This window comes from Suricata suricatta, chromosome 16, assembly GCF_006229205.1.
Source record: "Suricata suricatta isolate VVHF042 chromosome 16, meerkat_22Aug2017_6uvM2_HiC, whole genome shotgun sequence".
In the NCBI taxonomy this organism is placed as follows: Eukaryota; Metazoa; Chordata; class Mammalia; order Carnivora; family Herpestidae; genus Suricata; species Suricata suricatta.
The window spans coordinates 41,786,448-41,799,683 of NC_043715.1; the positions used below are offsets into that span (position 1 = coordinate 41,786,448).

General features: G+C 45.1%; 1 protein-coding gene across 14 annotated transcripts in view; it reads left to right on the forward strand.

Moving 5' to 3' along the window:
• Positions 1-843: 843 nt before the first annotated feature.
• LOC115280844 (PRELI domain containing protein 3B-like) overlaps positions 844-13,236 on the forward strand; it is an 89,117-nt gene continuing 76,724 nt past the window's right edge. For 7 of the 14 annotated variants that reach the window (XR_003903951.1, XR_003903950.1, XR_003903953.1 and 4 more), the window contains exons 1-3: positions 844-1,206; positions 3,950-4,052; positions 4,764-4,869. The gene's annotated coding sequence lies outside the window, so the exon portion shown is untranslated. The other 7 variants (XR_003903955.1, XM_029926004.1, XM_029926005.1 and 4 more) reach the window with 6 other exon arrangements.

Here is a 13,236-nt window from a genome sequence, read left to right on the forward strand (position 1 = left end):
CCCTGACCCTAGGGGACCCCGATCTTACCTCCGAGGAAAGAATGAACCAGAGACTCCTGACCGGCGCCAAAATTCATCAGGGAGGAAGGGGGCAGATCGCCAAGCCATTTTCATGTCTGGGAGGGCGTTCTAGAAGAGGATCCAGAATGAAGCATGAGCCTGACCCACGTGTTCGGGCAACCCCCGAACCCAAACCCGAAGCCAGACCCTCACCCTCCCGTGCGCCCTCAACTCTCCCGCGGCGGAGGTCTCCGTCCAAGGAGGGAAGGGGCGGGACTGGTAGGGCGCAGCTCCCCCCTGCCGTGCCCACGCAGACCTGTGGCAGGGGGACGGGGTCACTCACAAGTCCCAGGTCCAGAGCTCCGCTGCACCAAGACGGGGGGAGAAGAGCCGGCAGACGCATCCCCAGGGAAGCGGGCGTGGGCGACACCGGGGATGGATGAATACCCGGCACCAACACCTCACGTGCCCTCAGCGGTCACCAAAGTGCCCTCAGTACTCACCAACGTTCCCTCAACTGCCACTTCACCTCTGGCCCCACCAGCCTGGACGCGCGGGTCTGGTGGTGGCCGCTAGGTCGCAGCTGGCTGACAGGGTGCGCGAGCCGAGAGCCGGGCATAAGTACTAGCGGGGAGTGGGGGGGGAAGGAAGCAGCCGGGCAGGGAGTGCGGCGCATGCGCAGACGGAACACGTCAGGGCTCCGAAAGGGGGCCGGAAGTAGGAGTGTGGAGGGGGTGGGGGCGGGCTGTCAGGTGGGGGGAAGGAAGCGGGCGGGGCATGATTGAAGAGGCGCCAGGATGAGGGGGAGGGGGAAGGGGCGTGGCTAGAGGCGGAAGTGAGGTCTTAGGTGGACCGGGAGGGCGGTGGGGCGGAGCGGAGTCGGCCGCCGACCGACTGCAGGTAGCGCAGTTTGAGCTTACGCGGACTGCGGATAGGGGCGGGTCCGAGCCTGGGCGGTGAGGAGCCGAGAGCCGACCGACTGGCGGATGGTGGCGGGGCCGGGAGCGGAAGCGCGTTCTGAGTGAGGGTGAGTAGGAGAGCCGATGAGGCCGGGGCCAGGTATTCAAGGGCCGGTGGCCGGAAGGCGGGCAATGATTCGCCGCAAGTCCGTCTCTCACGATCCCGCCCGCCGGCTGCCGTCCACCCCGCTGACCCGACTGCCGGAGGGGTCTTGGGCGAAGGCGCGGTCTCTCCAGCTCTTGGAAGGTGAGTGCGCGCGCCTGGCCCCGTGGCTCGCGGTCCGCCTGCGTCCCCAGACATTTTGCAGCCCCTCCTCCGGCTCTTCCCCGTATCTCTGCAACCCCTTATGTCGCCGTCCGTCCCCCTGTGTCACCCGCTGTCCCCTTCCCGCTTCATCCCTCTGCCTCCCATTCCATCGCCTTTCGTCCCCGAGGCTTTCTGAGGCTCCTCCCTGTCCCGCTGCAGCTCCTTCTGCCCGTCCGAGGCCCCCAGCGGCCCCAGACTCTTCCCCGTCTCCTTCCTTCTCCTTCGTCTCCCTCCGTCCTCTTTGGCCCCCCTGCGTCCCCTTCCATCCCCTCGTGGCCCCTTCCGTCCCCCCACCCCGTCCCTTTGCATGCCCCTCCTGCCCTCTGCCGTCCCCTTCCTTCCCCTTCCTTCCTCCTCCGTCCCTCTGTATCACCCTCCCCCACCTTCTCCACACTCTGCAGCTCCTGCTCCTCCTCTGGCTCCTCCCCATCCCCCTCCTAACCTCTGTGTTACCTTCAATCCCACTCAGACCCCTCCCATCCCCCTGTGTACCCTGACTCTCTGTGGCTCCCGCTCCTCCTCTGATTCCACACTGTCCCGTTCTGTCCTCCTTTGTCCCCCTCCATCCTGTTGTGGCCCCAGACTCTATGGAACTCCTGCTGCTCTGTCCGCTTCAGTCCCCCAGCATATCCAGGTTCTCTGTGACTCCTGCTCCTCCTCTTGTTCCACCCTGTACCCTTCAGTCCCCCTCTGTCCCCTGCATCCCCAGACCCTCTGTGGCTCTTGTATCTCACTCCTCTGAACTGTGCTGCAAGCTCCTTCACCACCACAGTCCTTCTGGGCCCTGATCTTTCTGCAGGGTGATTCTGTCCCCCACAGAACACACAGCCCCACTGTCCCTCTGCAGGGCCGTCACCAACACCAGGCTTCTCCCTGTCCCCAGGTCCTCTGGCAGCAGCAGCCTCCACCAGCTGAAAGCCCCAGCAAGGGGGCCGGCTGGCACTGCCCAGAGCCTGGGCCTTGGCTCCAGGGAGCTTCTGGATTGGAGTCTCCCTAATCCGTGACTGTGCAACCAAGAGCGAGCTCTCTGAGGGGCTCAAAGCAGGCAGTTTACCTTCCAGTTGCTGAGGCCAGAAATCCACGAGCAGGTGTAGGCGTGTGGTCCTGGATAGAGTGTCTCCTGAGGTGCTCGTCAAGCTGTCAGCAGGGCTGCATCTCCTGGAACCTGGCCTGGGGCCGCAGGACTTCCTCCCAAGGTGGTGCACGTACATGGCCGGCAGTGAGTGCAGACTGCCTCGGTTCTCCGCATGGCCTACAGTTCCTGAGGGCCTCCCCCGCAGGTCCAACCTTACATGCTCACTAGAGAGAGAAATGGAGAGAGAGAGAGATTAAAGAGACAGAGAGCCAGTGAGTACAGAGTGTGTATGGGACAGAAGCTGCAGACCTGTCATCACCTCGTTTTAGAACTCTTGGATGTTTCCTTACTGCTGTCATAGTCCATTAGTCACTCCCGGGAGAGGGATTCCACAAACCCATGAAAATGGGAGAGAGGGGCGCTTGGGTCGCTCAGTCAGTTGAGCATCTGGCTTCAGCTCAGGTCATGATCTCATGGTTGGTGGGTTCGAGCCCCGCATCGGGCTCTGTGCTGACAGCTAGCTCAGAGCCTGGAGCCTGCTTCAGATTCTGTGCCTCCCTTTCTCTCTCTGACCGTCCCCTGTTCATACTGTCTCTATCTCTCAAAAATAAATAAAAAACATTAAAAAAAAAAAAGAAAAGAAAATGGGAGAGAATATTGGAGGTCATCTTAGAGGTGCCCACCACTGACCTTGGGGCAGGTCAGCATTGTATTTGCACTCCTCCTGGGCCCCACCCATGGTAAACTGTGTGCTCTTGCACCTCCTGGTGGATCTCCCCAGAGCTCAGACTACCTGGTGTTCAGTCTGACCAGCTTTTCTTCTTGACCGAGCTGTGGGAGGCTCCAGCGGGTGTGGGCTTTCCTTCACCCACCTCATTGTGGTCGCCCAGGATGGGCTGATGGGCAGGGTTGGGTTCGCTGGAAGAACCTAAGAATGGGCACCTAGGACCATTCTGAACTCTAAAACTTTAAGCTCTAGTCTCAGTCCTCTCCCTCTTCTCTCATTCTCTGAGGATCTCAGGATGCAGGAACAAAGCTCTGTATGGGATGATCTTCTGCTTCCTGAACTTTCCAAAGTGGAAACGTAGCAAGCTGAGTTGGGAAGGAGGAGGTGCAACTGTGTCTTGAAGGCCCCCAGGTGAATGCAGGTCTCTTTGCCCCAGACCCTTGTCATTTCATTGGCTGGATCATCTGAGCAGGACACCCACGTTTTCCTAGAAAAGTCTTTCCATGTGTCCCTTCTTAGCCGTGAGGAGCAGGAATTACATGCCTGACCCTCTAAGTGCTCTATGTGCTATAACTCATTCTGTCTTCATGGTCCCTGGGTCTTGTTGGACAGCTGAGCATGTAATATTATTATCACCATTTTAACTATAGGGAATACTAAGGCAGTGGAATGTGAGCTGACTTGCCCAAGGTCATATGGCGAGGACAAGCTGGTGACAGGATTTAACCTTGGGAATCTTTTCTTGCTTAAAAAAAAGTTTATTATTTATTTTGATGGGAGAGTGCCACATTTTAAAGACACAGTATGATTCTTTGATTCCCTGTTTGTGTCTAGACAGGAGGGGAGGATGATCTTACTTTGTGCTACATCTCCATCCCCAGGAGCTGAGCGGCCTTTGGATGCTGAGATGCTTCCCCTTGGACGTGGGTCTACTCACTGCTCTCTGTTGTCATGGACACTTCCCTGGATGCACCCCTGAACTCGGTGAGGGGGTGAAGGACATGGTGGTGGTGCAGGGCACAGACGGGCAAAGCTGGATACAAACCAGAGAGAGAGATGGAGCCTTGGTCTGGGTCAGGCTGGGTAACACTCTGGAATGAGAATACCTATGAGTGGCCGTCCCTTGCCCTTGTATTCAGAATCTTTTTAGGAACTCTCTTGTCCTCATCCAACAAAAACCTGAGTTCTCGGTTATGCTGGTTGTGGAGGTTCACAGAGGATCAACCCCTGGACGAGTCCTGGGACCACTGACTTGGTTGTGAGCATGCTCTGTGTTCTGCTGGTCTCTGGGTTTGCCCCAGCATGGGATGGGGAAAGCTCTGTGCACTTCTCAGGGGTCCCCTGGGCTGGGCCTGTCGGAAGAACGGGGCCTGGGCAAGAGCCCTTGAATCTCTATTCCTGGGGCGTCTAATGCCCGTCACAACCTCCATGTGTGCCCATCTCACCCTGACTTCTCCTCTGTTGGGTCAGTGAAATGTGAGTCGTCAAAAGCTTAATGTTCCAGAGTGTATTGTTTTGTCTCGTGTTAGATGCTTGGCATCATAATGATAACACATGCAGGTCTTGGCACTGAGAGGAAATAATTCCCTGGACTCTTTGCCTGGTGCCCTTTATGTCTGCCAGGTGTGGGACACATTTGTGTAGGTGAATGGAGCACAATAAACCATTGCATATCCTTCACTTACTGATTCACAGGTGCACCTTGCCGTCATAAATCTGACGCCTGAAATGCTGATACCAGCAATCCACACCCCTTTGCAAACTGAGTAAGGGATGACTCTGCCCAGCGTGGGTAAGGAAGGTGAGCACAGACCTACACGTTTCCAGACCATTTCTAGGACCATGTTGACCCAACCATGAACTTTGCACATGTATGCTCACCGTAGGAACTGTACTGGACACTCCTTGGGGACGTCACTGAGGCCCTGTTGTAGCAGGGACTCTCAGATCTCTCCCCTCCAGCTAGAGTCCCTCAGAACTCCCCCTGTGTCCTTCCCCCCATATCTATCTCTGCACATGTTGCCATGACACCCCCAATGCCTGGAGAAACACATGCAACTTCACCGACGTCTTTTTAAAATCATATTCACTGGAGCGGCGCCGGGGTGGTTCAGGTGGTCAAGCATGGACTTCAGCTCAGGTCATGATCTCGTGGCCTGTGAGCCCCTATCGGGCTCTGTGCCAACATCTCAGGGCCTGGGGCCTGCTTCAAATGCTTGCTCTCGCTTTTGCTCTCTCTCCCTCTCTCCCCCTCACACCCCTCTGTCCCTCACCCACTCACGCTCTGCCTCTCTCTCAAAAATAAATAAACATTAAAAAATTAGTAAATAAATAAGATCATATTCACTGGCAACAAGTGGTATCTTAATGATACTCTGAAATCATATCAATTCGGAGTCAATTTCTCCATTTACTGACTGATTCTACAATATGTATACCATGTCCTCTTTCTTAAAAACTTGAACATATTCTCTTCTCTTTCCATTCCCAGGTTTCTATTTTCCTGAGAAAATAGAAAGAATCAAATAGACTATGTATTGATTATCACCACTAAGTCTACCCATCAAATTACAATTGTATGCACACATTCCCCTTCCTCCTGTCTTATAAAGTGCAAAGACTGAACACTGAGTTTTCGGACACCGTGTATTTGTGCACTACATTCCACTTAATCTTTCACACCGTGGGACACCCATTCATCATTTCTTCCATTGCTCTTTGATGTCAGTACTTTCACCTTATCTTTTTATTTCAAGTTTTTATTTAAATTCTAGTTAGTTAACATATATGGTAAAATTGGTTTCAGTGGTAGAATTTAGTGATTCATCACTTACATACAACATCCAGCGCTCATCACAACAAATGCCCTTCTTAACAACCATCCCCCATCTAGGCCATCCCCCACCTCCCTCCATCATCCCTCAGTATATTCTGTATAGTTAAGAGTTTCTTATGCTTTGCTTCCCTTTCTCTTTTCTTCTTTTCCTTCCCTTATGCAGATCCGTTTCGTTTGAGTGAAATCATATGGTATTTGTCTTTGTCATAATTAGCTTAGCATAATACTCACTGGCTCCATCTGTGTTGTTGCAAATGACAAGATTTAATTATTTTTATGACTTCTATTCTGGTGTGTGTGTAGGCACATCTTTACCCATTCATCAGTCATTGGACATTTTGGACTCCTTCTAAAGTTTGGCTGTTGTTGATAATGCTGCTATAAACGATGGGGTGCATGTGCCCCTTTGAATCCTCCCATATCAATACTTTTATTTCTGTGTACTGTATCTATTATTATAGTAATATGCATTAATTTATTTTATCTGAATATATTCTACTGAGCCCACTTTCATCTCAAGCTAATGTGTCATTTATCGGACCCCTTTTCTACTAAAATTTCTAATTGTTATCCTATGCTTATATTCTTTCTCTAATTATTTAATCATCTCAGTCCATAAAGAAATCCCTCCAATCTGAATCTTGTTGATTACACACAGGGCCATGGGTATTTATCTCCATTATTTTAAACCCAAATAGTCTCATTTTCAAGCAGAATTGGGCAAGGTGAATCTCTCTATATTATGTTTTCTTTCTACATGACTTCAGGAAAACTCTGTATTTTGTTTTATGTTCCCAGTTGCTTCTCTCAGGTTTTTCTGGTCAAACTTTAAGGCGCCGCCCTGCAAATTCTTGTTTGTTCTATCTATATCAGTTCCACTGGCTTTTGTAACCTCCTTAACATGCATGTGTATACATTAAGTTATATTAATAGTTATATTTTAAATATGTGTTTTATTATTTAATAATTTCAGTTAAAAATTTTAAATTCCAGTTAGTTAAAATCCAGTGAAATATTCCTGTCAAGGGTACAATATATACAATGTCAGGACATTCATACAACACCTGGTGCTCATCACTGCAAATGCATTCCTTAATTCCCATCACCTCTTTAACCCAGCAATTTCAAATTTTTCTAATCTATTTTTAAATCATTGTTTATTAACTCACCTAAGATTTATTCACTGAGAGTCTATTAAATTCTAGTTAGTTTTATAGGTACTTGAAAAATGGAAAGAAGTACAAATTTTCTTCCTTAGAGATCTTACATTTTTCATGAATAAATTCAAATAAAAAGCAAATAATACATTGCATAAATCGTTAGGAAAACAGGAGGCTCAGAAGGTTAAGGAGAAATATTTTAGGACCAAAGTGTTAATGAAGTGAAAGTGGATGAATAGACATTATTGTGATTATAAATAAGATTCTTGGAAAAGGGATGTTTGGGTGAAGCCTTAAAGAGGTAAAAGGAACAGCCGTCTGAATCTGTAAGTGAAACAGGATTCAGAAAACAGTGTTACCAATAACGGAAACGCGTAATGTGTGGAGAACAGTGAAGAAGGCAGTCCATTTACTTTTGACCACATGGAGGATGAGTGTGAGATGAGGTCCATTTTCCATTTGTTAATACAGTCATTGAATTGATTGGTTCCCTAATGTCAAGCACATATTTATTCATTAATGAAAGCAAGCGGCTGTTGTTGTTCTAGAAATCTCACCGCATTCAGTCCACTGACACTTTGTTTGGGCTGTTTGTTTCTAGTTTACTTCTCACCTGTCTCATGGGCATCAGTTCTTTCATTTAGGATGCTTTTGGCTATTAATATACCTCTCATGCTGGCCTGATCAAATAAATTGAGATTTACTCCTTTCCTCCTTAATCTCTAAAAATATTTGAGTAAATGAGCTCCAATTCACACCATCTTTCCTGAGAGTAATAAAAACATCTTAGTGGCGGGACTTGCCAAATAACTGATGGTCTCCGTCTGCCTTTGCCTCGCTCCTTTCAAGTGATGGCGAAATGCTCCACGTAACTTGGCTATCAGGCCTTCCACCAACGTTAATTAGTTAAAAATGTTCCCTTTACACTTCTGCCCTGTAAAAATTAGCCTTCTGATCAAATCCTAGATACTGTTGACAATCCTTCCTACACTCTTGACCTCCCAGGTTATCATAAAACACATGTTTCTTTTTCTACATAAAAGACATCTTTAAAATCCTGAAACTTTTGCTATGAGCATCATGGGAATCAGATCAGTTAGATATCCCCATTTCTCTCCTGACTTAGTAACTGAGGCCTGTTTCTCTTGTTGAAGGCCCGTCACCACAGCTGCAAATAACCAAGTGAGCTGCGATGTCACCTTGTTTCCCATTTCCAGTTGGTGGATCCTCATGTTACTCAGGCCCGCCCCCACTGAAAGAAGTCGTCCTACCGTTTAAAAAAATGAAATATTGTGGCCCAGTTTTTTGCGAGTTCGTTATTTGAAATACCATAAAAATACTGATCTGTCTGTGCTGAATTTGTGAAGCCTCTGTTAGTTTTTCTCAGCATTTTAAATATTCATAAATGTGTGGTATTGGTTTTCTTTTCTTTAATCTTAATTTTTTATTTAACTTCCAGTCAGTGACTATACAGTGTAATACTAGTTTCAGGTGTACAATTCAGTGATTCAGCACGTCCACACAACACACAGTGCGCATCACTTGAAAAGTGCACTCCGTAAGCCACGTCACTTCTTCTCCTCAGCTCCCTAGAACCCCCCTGCTTTGAGTCATCGTCAGTTTGTTCTCGATACTTAATAGTCTATTTCTTCATTTGCCTCTCTCCTTTTGTTCTCTTCTGTTCATTTGTTTTGTTTTTTAAATTCCACATTGAGGAATCTTTTTCTTTCTTTAATTTCTTTGCATTACATTCTCTAGCTCCATCCATGTCACTGCAAACAGCAAGATTTCATTCTTATTTTGGCTGAGCAATATTCCATTGTGGATATATAGCACATCTTAACCCATTCATCAGTTGATGGACATTTCGGCTGTTTCTGTAATTTGGCTATTGTACATCGTGTTGTTCTAAACATCAGAGGGCATGTAGCCCTTTGGATTAACATTGTTTTTATTCCTTGGGTAAATATCTAGTACAGTTGTGATAAGGCTCTTGGTAACTTTTTGAGGATCCTGCAAATCATCTTCCAGAGTGGCTGCAACAGGTTGCATTCCCGTCAACAGTGCAAAAAGAATGACCCTTTCTCCACACCTTTTCAAATACCTTGGTGTTCCTTCTCTTGCTTGTTTTATGCATGCTGACGGGCCTGAAGTGATGCCTCGTTGTAGTCACAGTTTGCATTTCTGTTTTTGTAACTTATATTTATTTTTGAGAGACAGAGAGAGATAGAACACGAGTTGGGGAGGGGCAGAGAGAGAGGGAGACTCAGAGTCCTCTGCAGGTTCCAGGCACAGAGCCCGATGCGGAGCTCAAACCCATGAACCGTGAGATCATGACCTGAGCTGAAGTCGGATGCTTAACTGACTGAGCCACCCAGGCACCCTGACATTTCCATGATGATCAGTGATGTTAAGGATGTTTTTATGTGTCTGTTGGTCATCTGTATGCCTTCTTTAAAAGTATCTATCCGTGTCTTCTGCCCATTTGTTAATTGGATGGATGGATCTCTCTCTCTCTCTCTCTCTCTCTCTCTCTCTCTGTGTGTGTGTGTGTGTGTGTTGTATAGGTTCTTTATATATTTTGGACACTAACCCTTTATCAGATGTGTCATTTGCAGATATCCTCTCCTATTCCATAGGTTGCTTTTTACTTTTGTTTATTGTTTCCTTTGCTGTGCACAACTTTTTTATTTTGATGAAATCCCAATCATCAGTTTTGCTTTTCTTTCCTTCCCTTGCTTCCTGAGAAATATCTAGAAAGAACTTGCTGTGGCCGATGTCAGAGAGGTTACTACCTGTGGTCTTCTCGAGGATTTCTCTATTTTCAAGTCTCACATTTACTTTTTTATGCCCTTTAAATTTATTATGAAGGAAATCATAACATGATCCATTTTTTATTCTTTTCATGTTGCTCTTCAGTTTTCCCAGCATCGTTTGTTGAAGAGACTGTCTTTTTCCCATTGGATATCCATATCTATTTGATCAAAGATTAGTTCACCATATAGTTGTGAATTAATTTATGGGTTTTCTTTTCTGTCCTGTAGATGTACATGTCTACGTTTGTGCCAGTGCCATATGGCTTTGATCACTAGAGCTTTGTAATATAACTTGAAGTACTGAATTCAAGTCCCTGGATAACTTGAAGTACAGTACTGAAGTACTGAAGCACATGGTGATGTGTCCAGCTTTGCCTTTCTTTTTCAAGGTTCTTTTAGTAATTCAGGGACTATTGTGGTTCTGTACAAGTTTTAGGATTGTTTGTTCTAGCTTTATTAAAAATGCTAGTGGTATTTTGATGGGAATTGCATTGCATGTTAGATTGCTTTGGGCCATACAGGCATTTTAACAATATTTATTCTTCCACTCCATGAGCATGAGTGTCTTTCCATTTCTTTGTGTCCTATTCAATTTCTTTCAACACTGTTTTATAAACTTCAGAATACAGATATTTTTTACTTCTTTGGTTAATTTCTGGTTATCTTATTTTTGCTGCAAATGTGATTGGATTCATTCTTTGATTTCTCTTTTTGTTGCCTTAATATTAGTGTATAGAAATGCAACAGATTTCTGTGCATCGATTCTGTATTCTGTGAGTTTACTGAATTCGAGTACCAGCTGTAGCAACTTTTTAGTCGAGTCTTTTCGGTTTTCTATGTAAAGCAGCATGCCTTCTGCAAGTAGTGAAAGTTCAGTTTCTTCCTTGCTGATTTGGAAACCTATTTTTTATTTTTGTGGTCTAAAAATTGTGGCTAGGACTTGCAGTACTATGTTAAATAGCAGTGGTGAGAGTGGACACCTTTGTCTTTTTCCTGGGCTTAGGGGAAAAGCTATCAGTTGTTTGTCAACGAGGATGATATTAGCTGTGGTTTTTTCATATGTATTTTTTTCATGTATTGTTTTTATTATGTAGAAGTCTATTCCCTCAAAACATACATTGCCGAGGGGTTTTAACATGAATGTAGTTTGTATTTTGCCTTTTCTACATCTACTGGAAGGATCTTCTGGTTCTGGTTCTTATGCTGTCTTTTACTAATGTGGTGAATCCTGTTGATTTATCTGTGAATACGGAACCACACTTCCAACCCAGGAATAAATGCCACTTGGTTGGGGTGAATGAACCTTGTCATGTATTTTTGGAATCCATTTTGCTAGTATTTGATTGAGAATGTTTGCATCCATGTTCATCATGGATATTGGTTTGTAGTTCTCTTTTTTAGTAGAATCATTACCTGGATTTGGTATCAGGTTAATACCATGCTGATGGAATGAATTTGGAAGTTTTCTTTCCTTGTCTATTTTTTTGGAAAGAATACATTATAACTCTTCCTTAAGTGTTTGGTAGATTTAGTCTGTGAGGCCATCTGCTCCGGAATTTGTTTCTTGGGAGTTTTGTGATTACTGATCAGTTTCTTTTCTGGTAATTAGGAAGTTTTCTATTTCTTCCTGTTTCGGTTTTGGTAGTTTACATATTTGTACGGAATGTATCCATTTGGTCTTGGTGGTCCAATATTTTGGCATATAGTTTTTCTTTTAAAAAAATTTTTTTAACATTTATTTATTTTTTAATTTTTATTTGTTTACATTTATTTATTTTCAAGGGGCAAAGACAGAGCGTGAACAGGGGAGGGGCAGAGAGAGGGAGACACAGAATCCGAAGCAGCCTCCTGGCTCAGAGCTAGCAGTCAGCACAGAACCTGATGCGGGGCTCGAACCCACAAACCATGAGATCATGACCTGAGCCAAAGTCAGATGCTCAATCGACTGAGCCACCCAGGCGCCCCAACATTTATTTACTTTTGAGAGAGAGAGAGACAGACAGACAGACAGACAGACAGCATGAGCGGGGGAGGGCAGAGAGAGAAGGAGTCACAGGATCTGAAGACAGGCTCCAGGCTCTGAGCTAGCTGTCAGCACAGAGCCCAGTGCGGGGCTTGAACCCAATAACTGTGAGATCATGACCTGAGTTGAAGTTGGCCACTTAACTGACTGAGCCACCCAGGTGCCCCTGGCATACAGTTTTTCAAAATATTCTCTTTTTATTGTTTGTGTTTCTATCTTCTTGTTATTTCTCCTCTCTGATTTGGGTTTTAATTTTTAGAGTCCTTTCTCTTTTTGTGTTTAATAAGTCTTGCTAGGAGCCTAACAATTTTGTTATTTATGTCAAAAAACCAGCTTCTGGTTTCTTTGATCTATTTTATTGTTTGTTTTTAATTTCTATATTATGTATTTCTACTCTAATCTTTACTTTTTTTTCCTACTCTCTGCTGGCTTTGCTGTCTTCATTTTTTTCTTTGTTCTTTTTTCCCCCCTAGCTCCTTTAAGGGTTAGGTCAGTTTGTTTATTGGATATTTTTCTTGGTACTTGAGGTAAGCCTGTATCACTATATACTTCTCTCTTTGGATCACATCCATGCATCTCAAAATTTTGGACTATTGTGTTTTTTTCCCATTTGTTTCCATAGATCATTTTTCTTTGATTTCCTGGATAACCCATCCATTGTTTAGTAGCATGTTGTTTATACTTCATGTATTTGTCATCCTCCCAATTTTTTCTTGTTGTTGAACTGCAGTTTCATAGTGTGCAGTCAGAAGAGATACATGCTATGACTTAAATCTCTCTGTATCTTTTTGAGGCCTGTGTGTGACATAATATGTGCTATATTCAGGGAAATGCGCCATGTGCATTCGAAAAGAAAGTGTATTCTGCTATTTTAGGATGGAATGTTCTCAACATCACTCACGTCCCCCTGGCCCACTATGTCATTTGAAACCATTGTTTTCTCCTTCTTCTCTTTTTTCTTTTTTCTGTTCAGATAATCTGCTCGTTGATGTAAGTGGCGTATAAAGTCCCTAACTTTTATTATGTATTATAGGTTAGTTCCTTTATGTTTATTGTTTTATATATTTTTGTTCTCATATGTTGGGTGCACAAACACTACAACTTTTATATTTTATAATTGAAATGTCCCCTTTAAGATTATATAATGCATAGGTCCCTTGTTACAGTCTTTGTTTTAAAGTCTGGTTTGTCCAGTATAAGTATTACTTCTCTAGTTGTTTTTTGACATGCATTTTTGTGTCAGCATTTCTCCATTCTCTCCTTTTCAATCTGCAGGTATCTTTAGGTCTAAAATGAGTCTCTTGTAGGCACCCTATAGATGGGTCTTTTTTAA